The sequence below is a fragment of the Pinus tabuliformis genome, chromosome 4_2 (assembly GCF_031772625.1).
Source record: "Pinus tabuliformis cultivar Carrire ecotype Pingquan chromosome 4_2, CPIR1, whole genome shotgun sequence".
Taxonomy (NCBI): domain Eukaryota; kingdom Viridiplantae; phylum Streptophyta; class Pinopsida; order Pinales; family Pinaceae; genus Pinus; species Pinus tabuliformis.
The window spans coordinates 927641953-927656755 of NC_142304.1; positions in this window are offsets into that span (position 1 = coordinate 927641953).

A 14803-nucleotide genomic window follows, 5' to 3' on the forward strand; every position below is an offset into this window, starting at 1 on the left:
TGGAGCTATGCATGCTTATATGATGCATGCATGTGATCCACAAAATTATGTACAAACAGTTGGGCATCCTAAATGGGAAGCAATTATGGATGAGGAATGCACATCTCTCATTGAGAACCAGACTTGGGACTTGGTTCTGCTACCTTCCAATCGTAAACTTGTCAAGTGCAAGTGGGTTTACCAGACCAAGAAAGTAGGAGATGGACAAGTTAGTTGATATAATGCACGGTTGGTCACAAAATTGTTTTAGTAGGTACATGGTACTGACTATGATGGGATGTTTTTTCAATGGAAAAAAAGGATTCCATTTGGCTAGCTCTCTCCATTGCGGCAACAAGACGATGGGAGGTGCATCATATGGATGTGAAGAATGCCTTTCTTCATGTTGATATTGAGGAGGAAATCTACATGGAGCAACCTTAGGGGTACGTGAAAAATTCATCTATGTTATGTAAACGAAAGAAGTCTCTCTATGGCGTCAAGCAAACACCTAGAGCGTGGTATGCAAAGATGGATTCCCATTTTCTATCTCAAAATTTTGTACGCTGCAAATCAGATTCCAATGTTTATTTGTTGAAGAAATTGACTCCTTTTTCATCATAGTACTTTGCGTAGATGATCTTTTGATAACATGTAGTTCAATTTTTTCCATTGGTAAGATCAAAACTCCATTGCATAAGCAGTTTTCTATGGAAGATATGGGTTTGCTAAATATTTTCCTTGGACTGGAGACCGATTAGAGTGTTTCTAGGATTACAATTTCTCAACCAAATTATGCTAGAGACCTTTTGGTATGATTTCACATGAGTGACTGCAAGCAAGCAACCACACCTTTCTTATTGGGGATTAATCTTGAGAATGGCAAAGACACACCATTGGTTGATTGCACATTGCACTATCAACTTGTGGGGAGTCTTCTTTATCTCACTCGCTCCCACCTTGATCTCTCATATGCCATAGGAGTAATTTATGGATACACGTAGGAGCCACATGAGTGACACCGGAAATCTACAAAGTGCATCATTTGATATGTCCAGGGGACAATCACCTATGGGATCCATTATGTAGCCAACTATTCTTTGGATGTCATCAGGTTCACAGATTCATGTTGGGTTAGCAACTGCCTTGATCGCAACTCCACCTCCAGTTATGTATTGAGTTTGGGATCTAGCCCAATTTATTGGTCAAGCAAGAAGCAAGTTGTCTTTGCTTTATCATCAGCAGAGGCCAAGTACAGAGGAGCAATTGATGCCACTTCTCAGGTCATTTGGCTACAACATTTTCTTTCTAAGCTTGGTATCAGTGTCCATCATATGATTGTCATTTGGTGTGATAATTAGAGTACACTAATGTTTTTCAAAGATCGAGTGCAGCGACAACGGACCAAACATATCAAGATCCACATGCACTTTATTAGATAATTGATTCATGATGGGATCATTGATTTGTAGTACTATCCTAGTTCTAAGCAGACTACCGACATCTTCACTAAGTATAAGTTTCAATTTCTGCGAGATCGTCTTGGGGTGAAGCACATAACTGCCTAACAATTGTATTTTCTCTACTTTTCCATTGTATTTTGAGGAGGGGGAGGGAGAGGGGTGGGGTTTCTTCCCACTGAGTTTCCCCTCTTTCCCCTTTTTTATGAATTTATGCTTAAGGGTTGTTGGCATGCATTTATGCTTAAGGGTTGTTGGTGTACATGCACTTAGTTAGCCTTAATTAGCTTTAGTTACACTCTAGTTCTTGCATGTGATGTGCACTTAGCTAGCATTAGTTAAGTCTAGTGTTTACATGTGGTGTGCATTTGGCTTTAGTTAGTTAATTCCACTGTTTGTGTTAGAACCTGCGGTTCCACCCAAGGTGCGACCGTGTTTGGCAGCAAACGAGCGGTTGGGGAAATGCGATGAACAAGCTCAAACTTGATGTGCGCGTGGAGACAAGTAAAAATACCCACAAAGGAAGGAGAGCGATGTGTTTTTATATGCATAGGAGCTTGGATTGAGTACCCACTGCCGACCCATACTTGGAGCAAGGCCGACATGAGTTTTAGAGGCATTTACGATGAGTAGGGGTGTGTCATAGCATGGAGGATGAGTCGGCTGGGTAGCCTAACTCGCCCTGCCACTCGTATAAGTAAATGATGCGTGGAGCTCATTTGAGCATCACATCTTCGACCTTCAACAAAGGAATAAGGTGCAGTTCAAAGGATACGAGGTGCAGGTTGAGTGTAGCCGGATGCGCCCAAGTCTTGGGCGAGGTTACACGGGTTGAACGCACGGGTGTATCGGGTGAACGAAGGCGTTGGGCGAGGAGCGCCCGCCGGTCGAAGAGAAGGCATGCACGGGTAAGGCGTGGGCGCTCGGTTGTGCAAGGCATGCATGGGTGAAGGCGAGGAAGCCCGGTTGTGCGAAGGCAGATGGGTGAAGGCGTGAACACCCAGTTGTGTGCAATTGTGCAGTTGGGTGGTTGTGCATGGGTTCTTGGGCAGCTCGAGTGAGCGGTCGCCCGTCGTGCATAGGAAAACGCGAAAGGTGTGCACGGTGGAGTCGATGAAGTGTTGAGATTGTGAACGGAGGTGTGACTCGTGCGGAGGCGCCTGTGTGCGGCGACTTGGTTACGACCAGGCGCGCCCAAGTTGCGCAAACAACACGATCATGCAACGAGGTGAATGAAGGGTTGATGAGTCATGCAGCGACCGTGTGGAGGTGCTGATGAGCTGGGCAGCCGAGTTTTCTGAAGTTGAAAATTGGCTAAGTGTAAATTTGGGGTTTCCCAAGATTTAACTTGTAAAGCTTTGTAACATTGAAGATTGTATAATATATTGATTCTGGCAGACTCATATTGCAGGGAGTTGCCCCTCCCTTTATAGTGTTGTGAATTTCTCTTGTATGATGTTGTTTATGTGAATGTTATGGGCTTTCACTTGTATAAAGGATAAAAATAATACTTGGTAACGAAAATAAAACTAAGTATCGAATGTTAGGCATAGTCTACAATCGTAAGTATTAGTGAAAGGAAAACGATTGGTAGTGCCGCACCTCGCTATAAGCGGTTGAAAGACTACCGCAGGTATAGGGGCGTGACAGGTGGTATCAGAGCTAGTGCCAGGGAGCTGGTGTTGGTGTTGAAGCGTTGAAGCTGATACACACTTGCACTTCGTGACAGGTGGTATCGGAGCTGGTCCAAGTTTTTCAGGAAACTTGGTGAACTGAATGAAGGAGTTGATTCTACGAAGACCAAAGACTTGAAGGAAGCTCAAGTTTTGCAGGTGACAGGTGGAATATCAAGGTGATTCAGGTGAATGGTGAAACAGGTTTAGCAGAGGTGAAGCTTAGTGCTTGGACCAAGCTGAACAACAAGGCATGGCAGCGTTGGAAGAATGCGGAGGGAAGCTTTTGCTTACCTTATACAGGTTGAAGCGGATGAAAGAAGAGAATCCCTGGATTCGAGAGAAGCTTGATGTCTTGGAAAAGAATGTTGAAGGCGAACTTCTTCAACTTGGTTGGACAATGGAGCAGGATGAAGTTGCAGAATGTGCCGACAAGGAAGAGGAAGCCGTGATGATTGAGGATGTTGCAGACATAACAACGATGGAGGATGAACTTGAGATTGATCAAGTTGTATCAGGATCGTGCAGTTTGCAGACATGGATGGATGAGGACACTCCTATGGAGGGGCCTCATGATGATGATGTAAGTACTATTTATACTTGTGTTTCACGTGAGCATTTGGTAGATGGACCAAATGGAGGGAAGAGCAAAATTAGTTTGTCGATGCTAGGGAGGATCTTACCATGGATGTCTATGATGAGACCTTGTATGGAGAAGCAAGGATTGTTGACTGTTGCAGGACTTGTTGGGGTTGTTTGTGACCTTATGGTAGAAGGTACAAAGGCTCATGACAAGGGAGGAACATGATGATCATTGCAGAGGATTGAGTCATGCTTTAGCCACATGGAGAATTGGCTAAGTGCCCGGCATGACTCATGGACACATTGGAGAAGAGCACACACTTGGATATGCTGATACTTGGGTGGACTTCTCATGGTCGAGACCAAGAGCAAGTCTTGGTGGAACCTTCAGTGGGGGAGCTATGAAGAAAGGGACTCATGATGAGGATATGGTTGGGTGACCGAGTTCACTAGACGGAAGATTACAGACTTGGATGAGAATGACCGATTGTTGTGATGAGTCTACATGGTTGGACTACATGGGCAACTTAGTCATGGACATTAGGTTGGAGACATGGAGCATGGCAGTCTTATGCAGGGACATGATGCAGGAGCACTTGTAGAGATGTCACTTATGATCATCCAATGTGGAGTGCCAAGGAAGAGATGTTGTGCAGGTAGATTTGCTGATATGAATTTAAACGCAAAGATCGGAAAAATATTATTTATTTACATCAAAACGAACTCTACTTTTCAATTTTTTAAAACCGAAAATGTGAATTTTCTATTATTGCGAATGATTCGAAGCTTAATATATAATATAATAAATATTATTGAAGATCCTTCAAACTTCTATTATTACGACGCTGAATTCCAATAGTTTTACCCTACATGCACTACATTCGAATAAAATATTAACTTGTGCCGCTGACTGATCTAATACACCACACACACTAGATTCGAATAAAATATTCACTTGTGCCGCTGACTGTCTGAATGACTGAAACCTCAATATCTAATATAGTAGATATTAGTGAAGATCCGTCTAACTTCTATTATTACCATCCTGAATTCCAATAGTTTTCCCTTACATTGCATTGGATTCGGATAAAATTATATAGAAATGACATGGGGAAGATTACTTTTTATTGAAAAAAATATATAATTTATATAGAAAGAACATATATTACCTATTTAGTTGAATGGAATAAATTGATTGTTTTTTTATGAAAATATAGTAAATATGTAAATTTATTTTATTTTATAAATTTAAATTTAATTATTAAAATTATATATTTTAGGCTTTTTTTTTTTTTAATTTATAAAAATGAATTTCTTTTATATTATTTTAATTATTGAAATAGTTATCATTCTCAATAAAATTAATGGACTTTATAATAATTTAATAAATATATTTTAAAAAAATAATAATCTTATGTATAATTCTAGCTTTATTATATATTTAAAAATATTAATAATTTAATTTTTTCAAATTCAAATTTTTCCAAAAAAGTCATTACATTTTAAAATTTACGCTTCCCATATTACAAGGATAATATTTAATTAAGAACAGAGGTATGTCGATACCACGTTGTTTATAGGATTAAGTAAATAATAAAATAAATATATATGCATTAAAATATAATTTAATTTTTAAATAAAATTTATTTATTTATTTATTTTATGTTATAAAGGATATCTATATTTTTTTATTTTTCAAATTAATTTAATTTTTTAAGTTTTTTATTAAATTGTTTTTTATTTCATTTTTTAAATTGTTTTAATGTTTTTAATCTTATTTAAATGTTTTTAGTTATGTAATATCTTTTAATATAATATTTTTATTTTATTCAGGGGGTGTTCAATAGATAGTGATTAGGTGAGATGTTAAGACATTTTTTGGATATGACCATGATGTAGCTTTATATATATTATTTCATAACCTCGATCGGTGTGGAGGACTTTGAAATCCACAATGAGGACCGACAGGGAGTAATTCCATGTGAAGGTCAATTGTTTGGCATGAGAGAAGTGGTTAGGATAGCTTTCAGATGGGTTTTGAATCCTCAAGAAGGTTGTTGCATGTTATAAGGATGATGCCTTTCCATTTGTTATTTTTCGCCTTCCGATTATGGGATATAGTGCCAGTGGTACAAACATCATAGAGTATGCATGCATTATCACCCTATGTACGCTCTCTTATCTAAGAACTTCAATTTGGGTAGTTATTGTTGGAGGTTTGGGAGTTGAGTGTTTCTTCATCTATGGTACATGTCGCTTCATCTACAACCCTTGAGCCAAGGCAATAACAATCTTCTCTAGTAGTTGATTCTCCGAGCTGACGTGAATTGAAACGGCTTTCTGGTCTGAGGTGTGCGACAATTGGATGGCCCTGGGGTCACAGGAAAGGATATTGATAATCTTTTTGGGCTTTTTGGTATACATTTGTCTTTTCTGAGCCCTTTTCATGGCAGTGCATTTTGGTTGTGCTCCATTTACTTGCTTTCAGGTGAATTTTGAGTTTGGTGTATGCATCCAGCCAAGACGGGCCTAGCTCTCAGCATTTATAGGTTGGGAAATGATTCTGTGTGGGTCTTCGGTGCGTGAGGGTCTTCCTTGGTTTGCGTGGCCTCTGCTTAGGGGTGGCCTTGGTGCACTAGTTGAGCTAGGGAATTTTTGTTGGTTTAAGGTGGTGGTTGTGTAGTCTGGTTGGAATGATGGCACCTTTCCTCCACCGCAGACTTAGACGGTAAAGCCCAGGTCAATTAAAATAGATTTTCCTTAGAGTGGGTGCTTGGGTGTGAGATTTGACATGTTTAGGCAGAGGGGACATGCCTAGCGAGGATTAGGGCCTCATGGTCTGCCGGGGTATAGAGGTGACTAGCCGGGTGCGAAAAGGCTACAGGGGTTAGGCGAGTGGATTTGGTTGACATTTGCGAACATTGCCAGGCCCAATCCCCTAGCCATGTGGTCCAACCCGCCACTTTGGAGTCCTTGGACTTGCAAATTCAACTTATCTTAATTATGTTGGAGGACATGGGTGGACAACACCTTCACAACTAGAATGAAGTCATTGTATTCCTGAATGATCTTCAACAAAATCAATGGACATCCTTGATCACTTGGCTTCTTTGCAACGTGTTAAGAGGCACACAAATGACCACTTAGATGACTCTGGCTGATGTGAAGTTCTACGCCCATCAGGATTTTGATCATCTTGTTCCTCCAAGTGCTAGTAAAGAACCAAATGATCCTCCAATCCTCTGATGTTCGTTGGCAATCTATTTGTTTTATGTGTTTTTTGGGCTCTCTTCCCAGCTAATTTATGGTCCTTTTGTAAATCTTGGTGCATTTTCTTTAGATTTTGCATTGCTCTCCTGGGCAACAAATATGGTCTGGTTGAGGTTGGGAGAGCAAAGATCTTTCTTTTTATCAAATCCAATATCTTGTCGAATTAATAGATTTTTTTGACCTACAAAACAAAAATAATATGTTTATTTTATTATTATTTAAGTAACTATTTTAAATGTAGATAAACATAGCAAAATTATATAATGAAATTTCTTAAAATAATTTTAAACTTTTAGTCTTAAGTTTTCGGTGATTCATCTATTTATTTATATATAAGAAAGAAAATATAATAACTAGTTATAAATAGTATTAAGTCTTATTCGAACACCAAAAGAAACTTTAATTCTAGATAATATCTAGAAGAAATTCATTTTAGGAACAAAGATTTACGTAAGCGAGGAAGTCAGTGCTTGGTGAAGGTGTAGTAAATTACGTTGTTGACAATAAGTGACAACTATTCACACTTGGCCAAGTTGTATTGTGAAATAATGAAAAATGTTATGTGAAAGAGGAAAAGGTGGACACAAAAGAAAATAGAATGCAAGGGAAGATACCACTTTGAGGGCTTAGGACTCTGCTTAAGATTATTAAATGAATGAGAAATTGCAACATTTGAGAAGGATGTTCTTTAAAGGAGAATAGAGGTTGGATCGTGAATATTAGGTTACACTGAATCGCATCAATTCAAATACCTCTAAGTGGTAGAAATATATTAGCAATTGCAACATTTGAGAAGGATGTTCTTTAAAGGAGAATAGAGGTTGGATCGTGAATATTAGGTTACACTGAATCACATCAATTCAAATACCTCTAAGTGGTAGAAATATATTAGCAAGTGAAAATAATCACGGGGAAGTCTTGTTGGAAAGGCTAGAAGAGGAACTATAGCTAGATGAGACCCAAAGGAACATAAAAAATATGGACAAAAAGATCAACATACTGGTTAAACACTTGGTAACATTAAGTTCACTAAGTCAACCACCTAAATTGATTGATCCATGTGAAACCATTTAAATAGATTCCCCTACAACCTTAGAGATTTTTTATTTTAGTTATCTATTACCTCATAAACCTAACCAATCATATAATGTGTACATCCACCAATCATAAACAATAATATAGAGACAATACTTAGATATTTTTACTAGATTATAAGTTATATAGCAAGAAAAATCTCTTATAATATACCCCACAAACTCAAGTTCTTTATTGGTTTGATTTACTCAAACCATATTATTATCTTTTTATCTTTTTCATATAATATAATACAAGTTACTCATTGGTTTGATTTACTCAAACCATATTATTATCTTTTATTTTTTTCATATAATATAATACAAGTTACTCAATTTTATATATATATACCGACATATTGGTTTGATTTACTTAAACCATATTATTATCTTTTATTTTTTTCATATAATATAATACAAGTTACTCAACTTTATATATATACCGACATTTATTTTATATATAGATCATGATGATGATGATGGTTAACGTCTACTGAGGCCAAACTTTGGTCTATCAAACCTAAAGAAATGAATTATTTAGTTTGATTTGAGATTTCATTCCTATGCTCAAAAAGCTTGGAGAGAAGCCTCCGGAGCTCACTATAATTTTGACATCGTAAAAGGCTAGAAAGGTCATTATTGCAACAAAGATTATGAAACTGAGATCTAATGTGGTTGTATGGGCGACACTCTAAGAGGAAGTGATTTTCATCTCAATGTTCATATTCTCACAGAGATGACAGATCTTTTCCATCCATGGTGTTTTAGAAACTTTCCAACGACACATTTCACTATGGAGCTCATGAGAGTTGGTTCTAATCTTGGCTATATTAATTCTCTTCTTTGAGCTAGTTAAAATAGAGAGATACTTTTGATCTTCTAGGGTGGGGTAGATGACCTCCTTATAATATCTTAATTTTCTTTTAGCTCCTAAATCTTTCTCACACCACATTTTTTCTTTGAACTTAGAAGTAACAATATTTTTAATGTTATTAATGTTTTGCAATGCAACATTCTCATCGATCTCCCAATCATTTAACCAGGTCCTGGTGTATTTATACCAACCTCTTTTAAAACTTAAGTGGTTTTGGCTGGAATTTAAAGCTAGCTTAACAAGTCTATAGTCTCCATTAATTGCAATTTAATCTCGTGTCAAAAAATAATTTTTTTGAAAATATTTAATACAAAATTTTAAATTATTTATATTTCTTAAAAATATATATATATATATATATATATATATATATATATGGTTATATATCCATATATATATATGAATGATAAAATAAACACCCGCAAAGAAACGTTAATTATTTTTGAGAAAAATATATATATAATTTAAAATCTAAATATAAATGTGTTAAAAAAATTATTTGCCATAATTACATAATTACGTTTGGACATTTCATAAATTTAAGAATTCCTTATAACATATATTTTTAAAATTAAATGTAATTTTCATTGGTATGTTGGTCGGATTAATGTTAAATTCGTTATTTGGTATTTAGATTATAGAAATAAATGTCTAGCATAGCGTTAAAATAGAAACATTATTTTTATTTATAGTGATATCTTTCTTAATTTCATATAATGACTAATCATGACATGAAAGTTGATGTTTAAAAAAGCAATCTCTTATGACATGAAAGTTGATGTTTAAAAAAGCAATCTCTTATAGGATTTAAAGTTAGTTTAATTATAAATAAAAAATAAATATATTAATAATTTTAATTGTATTAAAATTTTAATATTGTATTTATTTTATAAAGTTTAATTCACTTTATCAAAATTGTTTTTTATATTAAGATTTAGATTTTCAAAAATAAATATTTGGACTTTGAAAAATTATTATTAAAAAAAATTAAAATTATAAAGTTTGATTTTTTTGTATTTATGATTTTCTTTGTACATTTTTTACACTTCTATATTAAATGTGATCAGTTGTTTTAAAGTTTGACATTTAATTTTTCACTTTTAATGTAATATATTATTTTAATAGCTTTTTTAAAATTGTATTTTTAAATTTTACAATTTTTTCTTATTTTTGAAATTTTATATTTTTATTATAATTTTTGATACTTTTCGTTATTTTTTAAATACAAAAATAAAATTTAAATAGTTTTTTTTTTTTTTTTTTTTGTATTTTTCAATGTTAAATAAAGAAAATTTAATTTCAATAAAATTTAATCATCAAAAATTAAAAATATTCCCACACAAATTTATGTTGTATTACTATATTTGTATAATTACTAAATAATCTTAGAAACAATATTACTACATCACACGAAATGTGGACATGTTCATGTTGATGGGGCATGGGGAAGTAACAACACAAGGAGAGGGGGTGAAAGGAAAAGAGGGGAAGTAGGTGGTGAAGAGAGCGAGGCCACATAAGGAAAGAGGAGCAAATGACAAAAGGCCAGAAATAGCGGTGTAGTTAAGAGAGTAGCAGTGGGGAGAAGGCAACCAAGTGGGTAAATTAGAGAGCAAAAGGAGAAGTCGGAGGTAACTAGAAAAATACACCTCTACATACATGAGAGAAGAGAAGGTATAGAGAACTATAAGAAAAAAGAGGTTATAAAGAGAGAATTGATGAGAATCCAAAGAAAAAACTAGAAATAAAACACAATCAAAAAAGGAAACGAGATCATGGATGAAGTCGACGCCAAATAAAGACTCTTGATACCTAGAGTGTAACGCCCTCGCAACTTGGGCAAGTGTGCGACGGGCGAAAACTCTTCACACGGCGGTTGGACAGCGTGGGCGACCCGTGCACGACGGGCGGGCGACCCGTGCATGACGGGCGGGCGACCCGGGTGGGCGACCCGTGCACGGCGACCCGGCGGGCAGGACGACGAGCTGGTGCGGGTGCGGGCGTGCACGACGACCCGGCGGACAGGACGACGAGCTGGTGCGGGCGCGGGCGTGCACGACGACCCGGCGGATAGTGCGACGAGCTGGTGCACGACGACCCGGCGGACAGTGCGACGAGCTGGTGCGGGCGCGGGCGTGCACGACGACCCGGCAGACAGTGCGACGAGCTGGTGCGGACGCGGGCGTGCATGACGACCCGGAGGACAGTGCGACGAGCTGGTGTGGGCGCGGACATGCACGATGACCCAGCAGATAGGCGCGGCGAATTGGCAGACACGGTGAACGGGCGACCCGGGCGGGCGACCCGTGAGCGATGGGCGGGCGCCCCGGCGGGCGACCCGTGCACGATGGGCGAACGACCCGGGCGGGCGACCCAACAAAGCGACGAAAAGTGAGCAGCAATGCGACGAACAAGTGCGACAGCAATGCGACGTTCATTGGAACACTTGGAAAATAATGCGAAATATAAAAGGAGGCCGAAGCCTTATACTTGGCGTAGGGGAGGCCTTGCCATGGGCAAAGGCCGACCTACAAAAATGTTAAGGCAGGGGCTTGTAAAATTAAAATAGGGGGTCGGCTTTGGAGTTGACACCCCTTCACATTATGGCAGGCTAGCGTATAAATACAAAGGCGCAGAGCCTCATTTGGCATCAAGCACTTCGCTCTCCTCTCTACATTCGAGCTAAGGGTAAAAGGACGCAGCAAGAAGTGCGCACCTCTCATGCGCATGAGATAAGTGCGCAGTTTTACCAAGGGGCTGTTTGTAGGACGAAGACACACGGTATAAGGCAGTTTATGTGCAGGCCGAGTTGGTGGAGCTCTTGTGGCTCGGGTGAGCACGCTCCTACCAAGGGAGGTTGACATATGTATGAAAACGCTGTCTTGCCTCAATTGTAATATTTCTAAGTGTTGGCCTTGGATCTTGCCGGGCACATTTGTATGATGTATTATTGAAAGTTTTCATAATATATTATTATCGGGCGAACGTGTTCGGGAGTTGCCCCTCCCTCTATAATTGTGTGCAATTGTTATGTTCTCGGTTTAATTGCATATTGGTTATGAACGTGTAAGAAGATTAATGCATTTTACTTGATTGAAGAAGATAAATTAAGTATGTTAATGTGGAAAGGCGTAGTCCATGTGCATGATTATTGTTAAAAAGAAAGTGTACGGTGGTGCTGCACCTCGCCGGACACGGTTGGAAGACTACCATAGACCTGGGGGCGTGACAGGTGGTATCAGAGCAGGGTTGCTCATGAAGACTTAGACAAGGTTGTCTTGGTTGAAATTGAAGGTGAATCTGCTCGATCTAGAGCTAGTGAGCAGGTTGTTCGTGACAAGCTCTTGCAAGAGAAGGAAATCGTTTCACACGAAGTGAAACAGGGATTGGTTCTATTTGCAGGTGACTTGGTAGAGATGTCTCTCTTGGAAAAATTGGGTTATGCTACCCTCGAAGAATTCGAAGCAGAAACACTTGAAGAGTCAGAGAAGTTAAGGCAAGACTTTACAGATTGTGGTAAAAGGTTGTCTGAGATAAGAAGCGCTCTTCGTGCCTTGGTGGAAAAAGGGGCCTCGGACCTAGATGAGGAAGAAGCCCTTCGACTTACAAAAGAAGGAATCTTACTTGAAGCAGAATTCAAGGAACTTGGGATAAGACATGCCTTGAATCGAAAAAAGAAGGATTGCTTGACCCTTGAAAGACAACTCGAGGTCTTAAAGGGAGAAATCGAATCTAGAAAAATGCAAAAAGAAAGAAGTGAGGAAGGAACCTCACGAACACAAGAACACCTAGTAATAGAAGTCTCTTCTACCGATAATCTTCACGATGAAGCTGCAAGCGAGGCGGGCCCGAGTGCTACCTCAAAGGTGGTGATTGATGTGGAGCATGAAGGAAGAGATCCAGAAAGAAATAGGTTGGAGTATGTTCAGATGAAGGTTGGTGGAGCTGATGTACTCACTATGGTCGATAGTGGGGCTTCACACAACTTCATGAGTGAAGATACTGCAAGGAGACTTGGGCTGAAATTTGTACCGGTAAAGGCACAAATGAAGACAGTGAATTCTCCTCCTATGGCGATTCTTGGTATAGTTGAAAAGGTGGACACAACACTTGGTGAATGGACCGGAAAGGTGGACTTCACTATAGTGCGGATTGATGACTATGAGGCTGTATTGGGGATGGAGTTCATGAAACAATTTGAGGCCATGGTCGTACCACATTTGAGGAAACTCTTCATTTATTATGGAAGGGAAGATGTGCCCATTGGTGTTCCAACCATTCGTGTAACAAAACCTGATCATAAATTAGGAGGAATGCAGATGGAGGACAAGGAAAAGGTAAACAAGCAGTTGTCCACTGTTGAGGCAAAGCTTGTGGAGCAATCATTGGTTATCCGATCACTTTCAGATAGCATCTTGGACTTGTCAAGAAGGCTAGAGCTGGTGGAGGACGGTGATGATGATGATGAGACATATGTGAGGCCGAATATCTAGAAGGAAGATCAGGAGGCATATCTACAAAGGATGGAGGTTGAGGATCCTGACAGATGGATTGAGCTGATTAGTGAGAAAGAGCCTCCTGGCTCTTCTCCCTCCACATCTTCTTAGATGACATAGAAGATGGGGCTCATTGTTAAGCTGCTCATGGCAGTGAGCCCTCAAACATGGTTGAGCAGGTATGATGATCATGACATGCTGCAGAAAGATGGGGTTTCCATGGACCTGAGCATGGGATCGTGGAGATGAGTGTTGGCACATGACTGGGATGTGTAGCACTTACATGGGCAGTTTGCACATGGAGATGGCATGATGGAGATGAGACCTTATATATGTTGCAGTGATGTTTGCCTTATATGGAGGGGTCTACATCATGGCTGATGACGATCTTGGCAGAGAGCTGCCAGGATGGTGTGTTGTCGGGACGACAACGTTTTCGGGTGGAGGAGAGTGTAACGCCCTCGCAACTTGGGCAAGTGCGCGACGGGCGAAACCTCTTCACTCGGCGGTTGGACAGCGTGGGCGACCCGTGCACGACGGGCGGGCGACCCGGGCGGGCGACCCGTGCACGACGGGCAGGCGACCCGGGCGGGCGACCCGTGCACGGCGACTCGGCGGGCAGGACGACGAGCTGGCGTGGGCGCGGGCGTGCACGACGACCCGGCGGACAGGACGACGAGCTGGTGTGGGCGCGGGCGTGCACGACGACCCGGCGGACAGTGCGACGCGCTGGTGCAGGCGCGGGCGTGCACGACGACCCGGCGGACAGTGCGACGAGCTGGTGCGGGCGCGGGCGTGCAGGACGACCCAGCGGACAGTGCGACGAGCTGGTGCGAACGCGGGCGTGCACGACGACCCGGAGGACAGTGCGACGAGCTGGTGTGGGCGCGGACGTGCACGATGACCCGGCAGATAGGCGCGGCGAGTTGGCAGACACGGTGAACGGGCGACCCGGGCGGGCGACCCGTGAGCGATGGGCGGGCGCCCCGGCGGGCGACCCGTGCACGATGGGCAGGGCGACCCGGGCGGGCGACCCGGCAATGCGACGAACAGTGAACAGCAATGCGACGAACAAGTGCGACAGCAATGCGACGTTCATTGGAACACTTGGCAAATAATGCGAAATATAAAAGGAGGCCGAAGCCTTATACTTGGTGTAGGGGAGGCCTTGCCATGGGCAAAGGCCGACCTACAAAAATGTTAAGGCAGGGGCTTGTAAAATTAAAATAGGGGGTCGGCTTTGAAGTTGACACCCCTTCACATTATGGCTGGCTAGCGTAAAAATACAAAGACGCAGAGCCTTATTTGGCATCAAGCACTTCGCTCTCCTCTCTACATTCGAGCTAAGGGTAAAAGGACGCAGCAAGAAGTGCGCACTTCTCATGCGCATGAGATA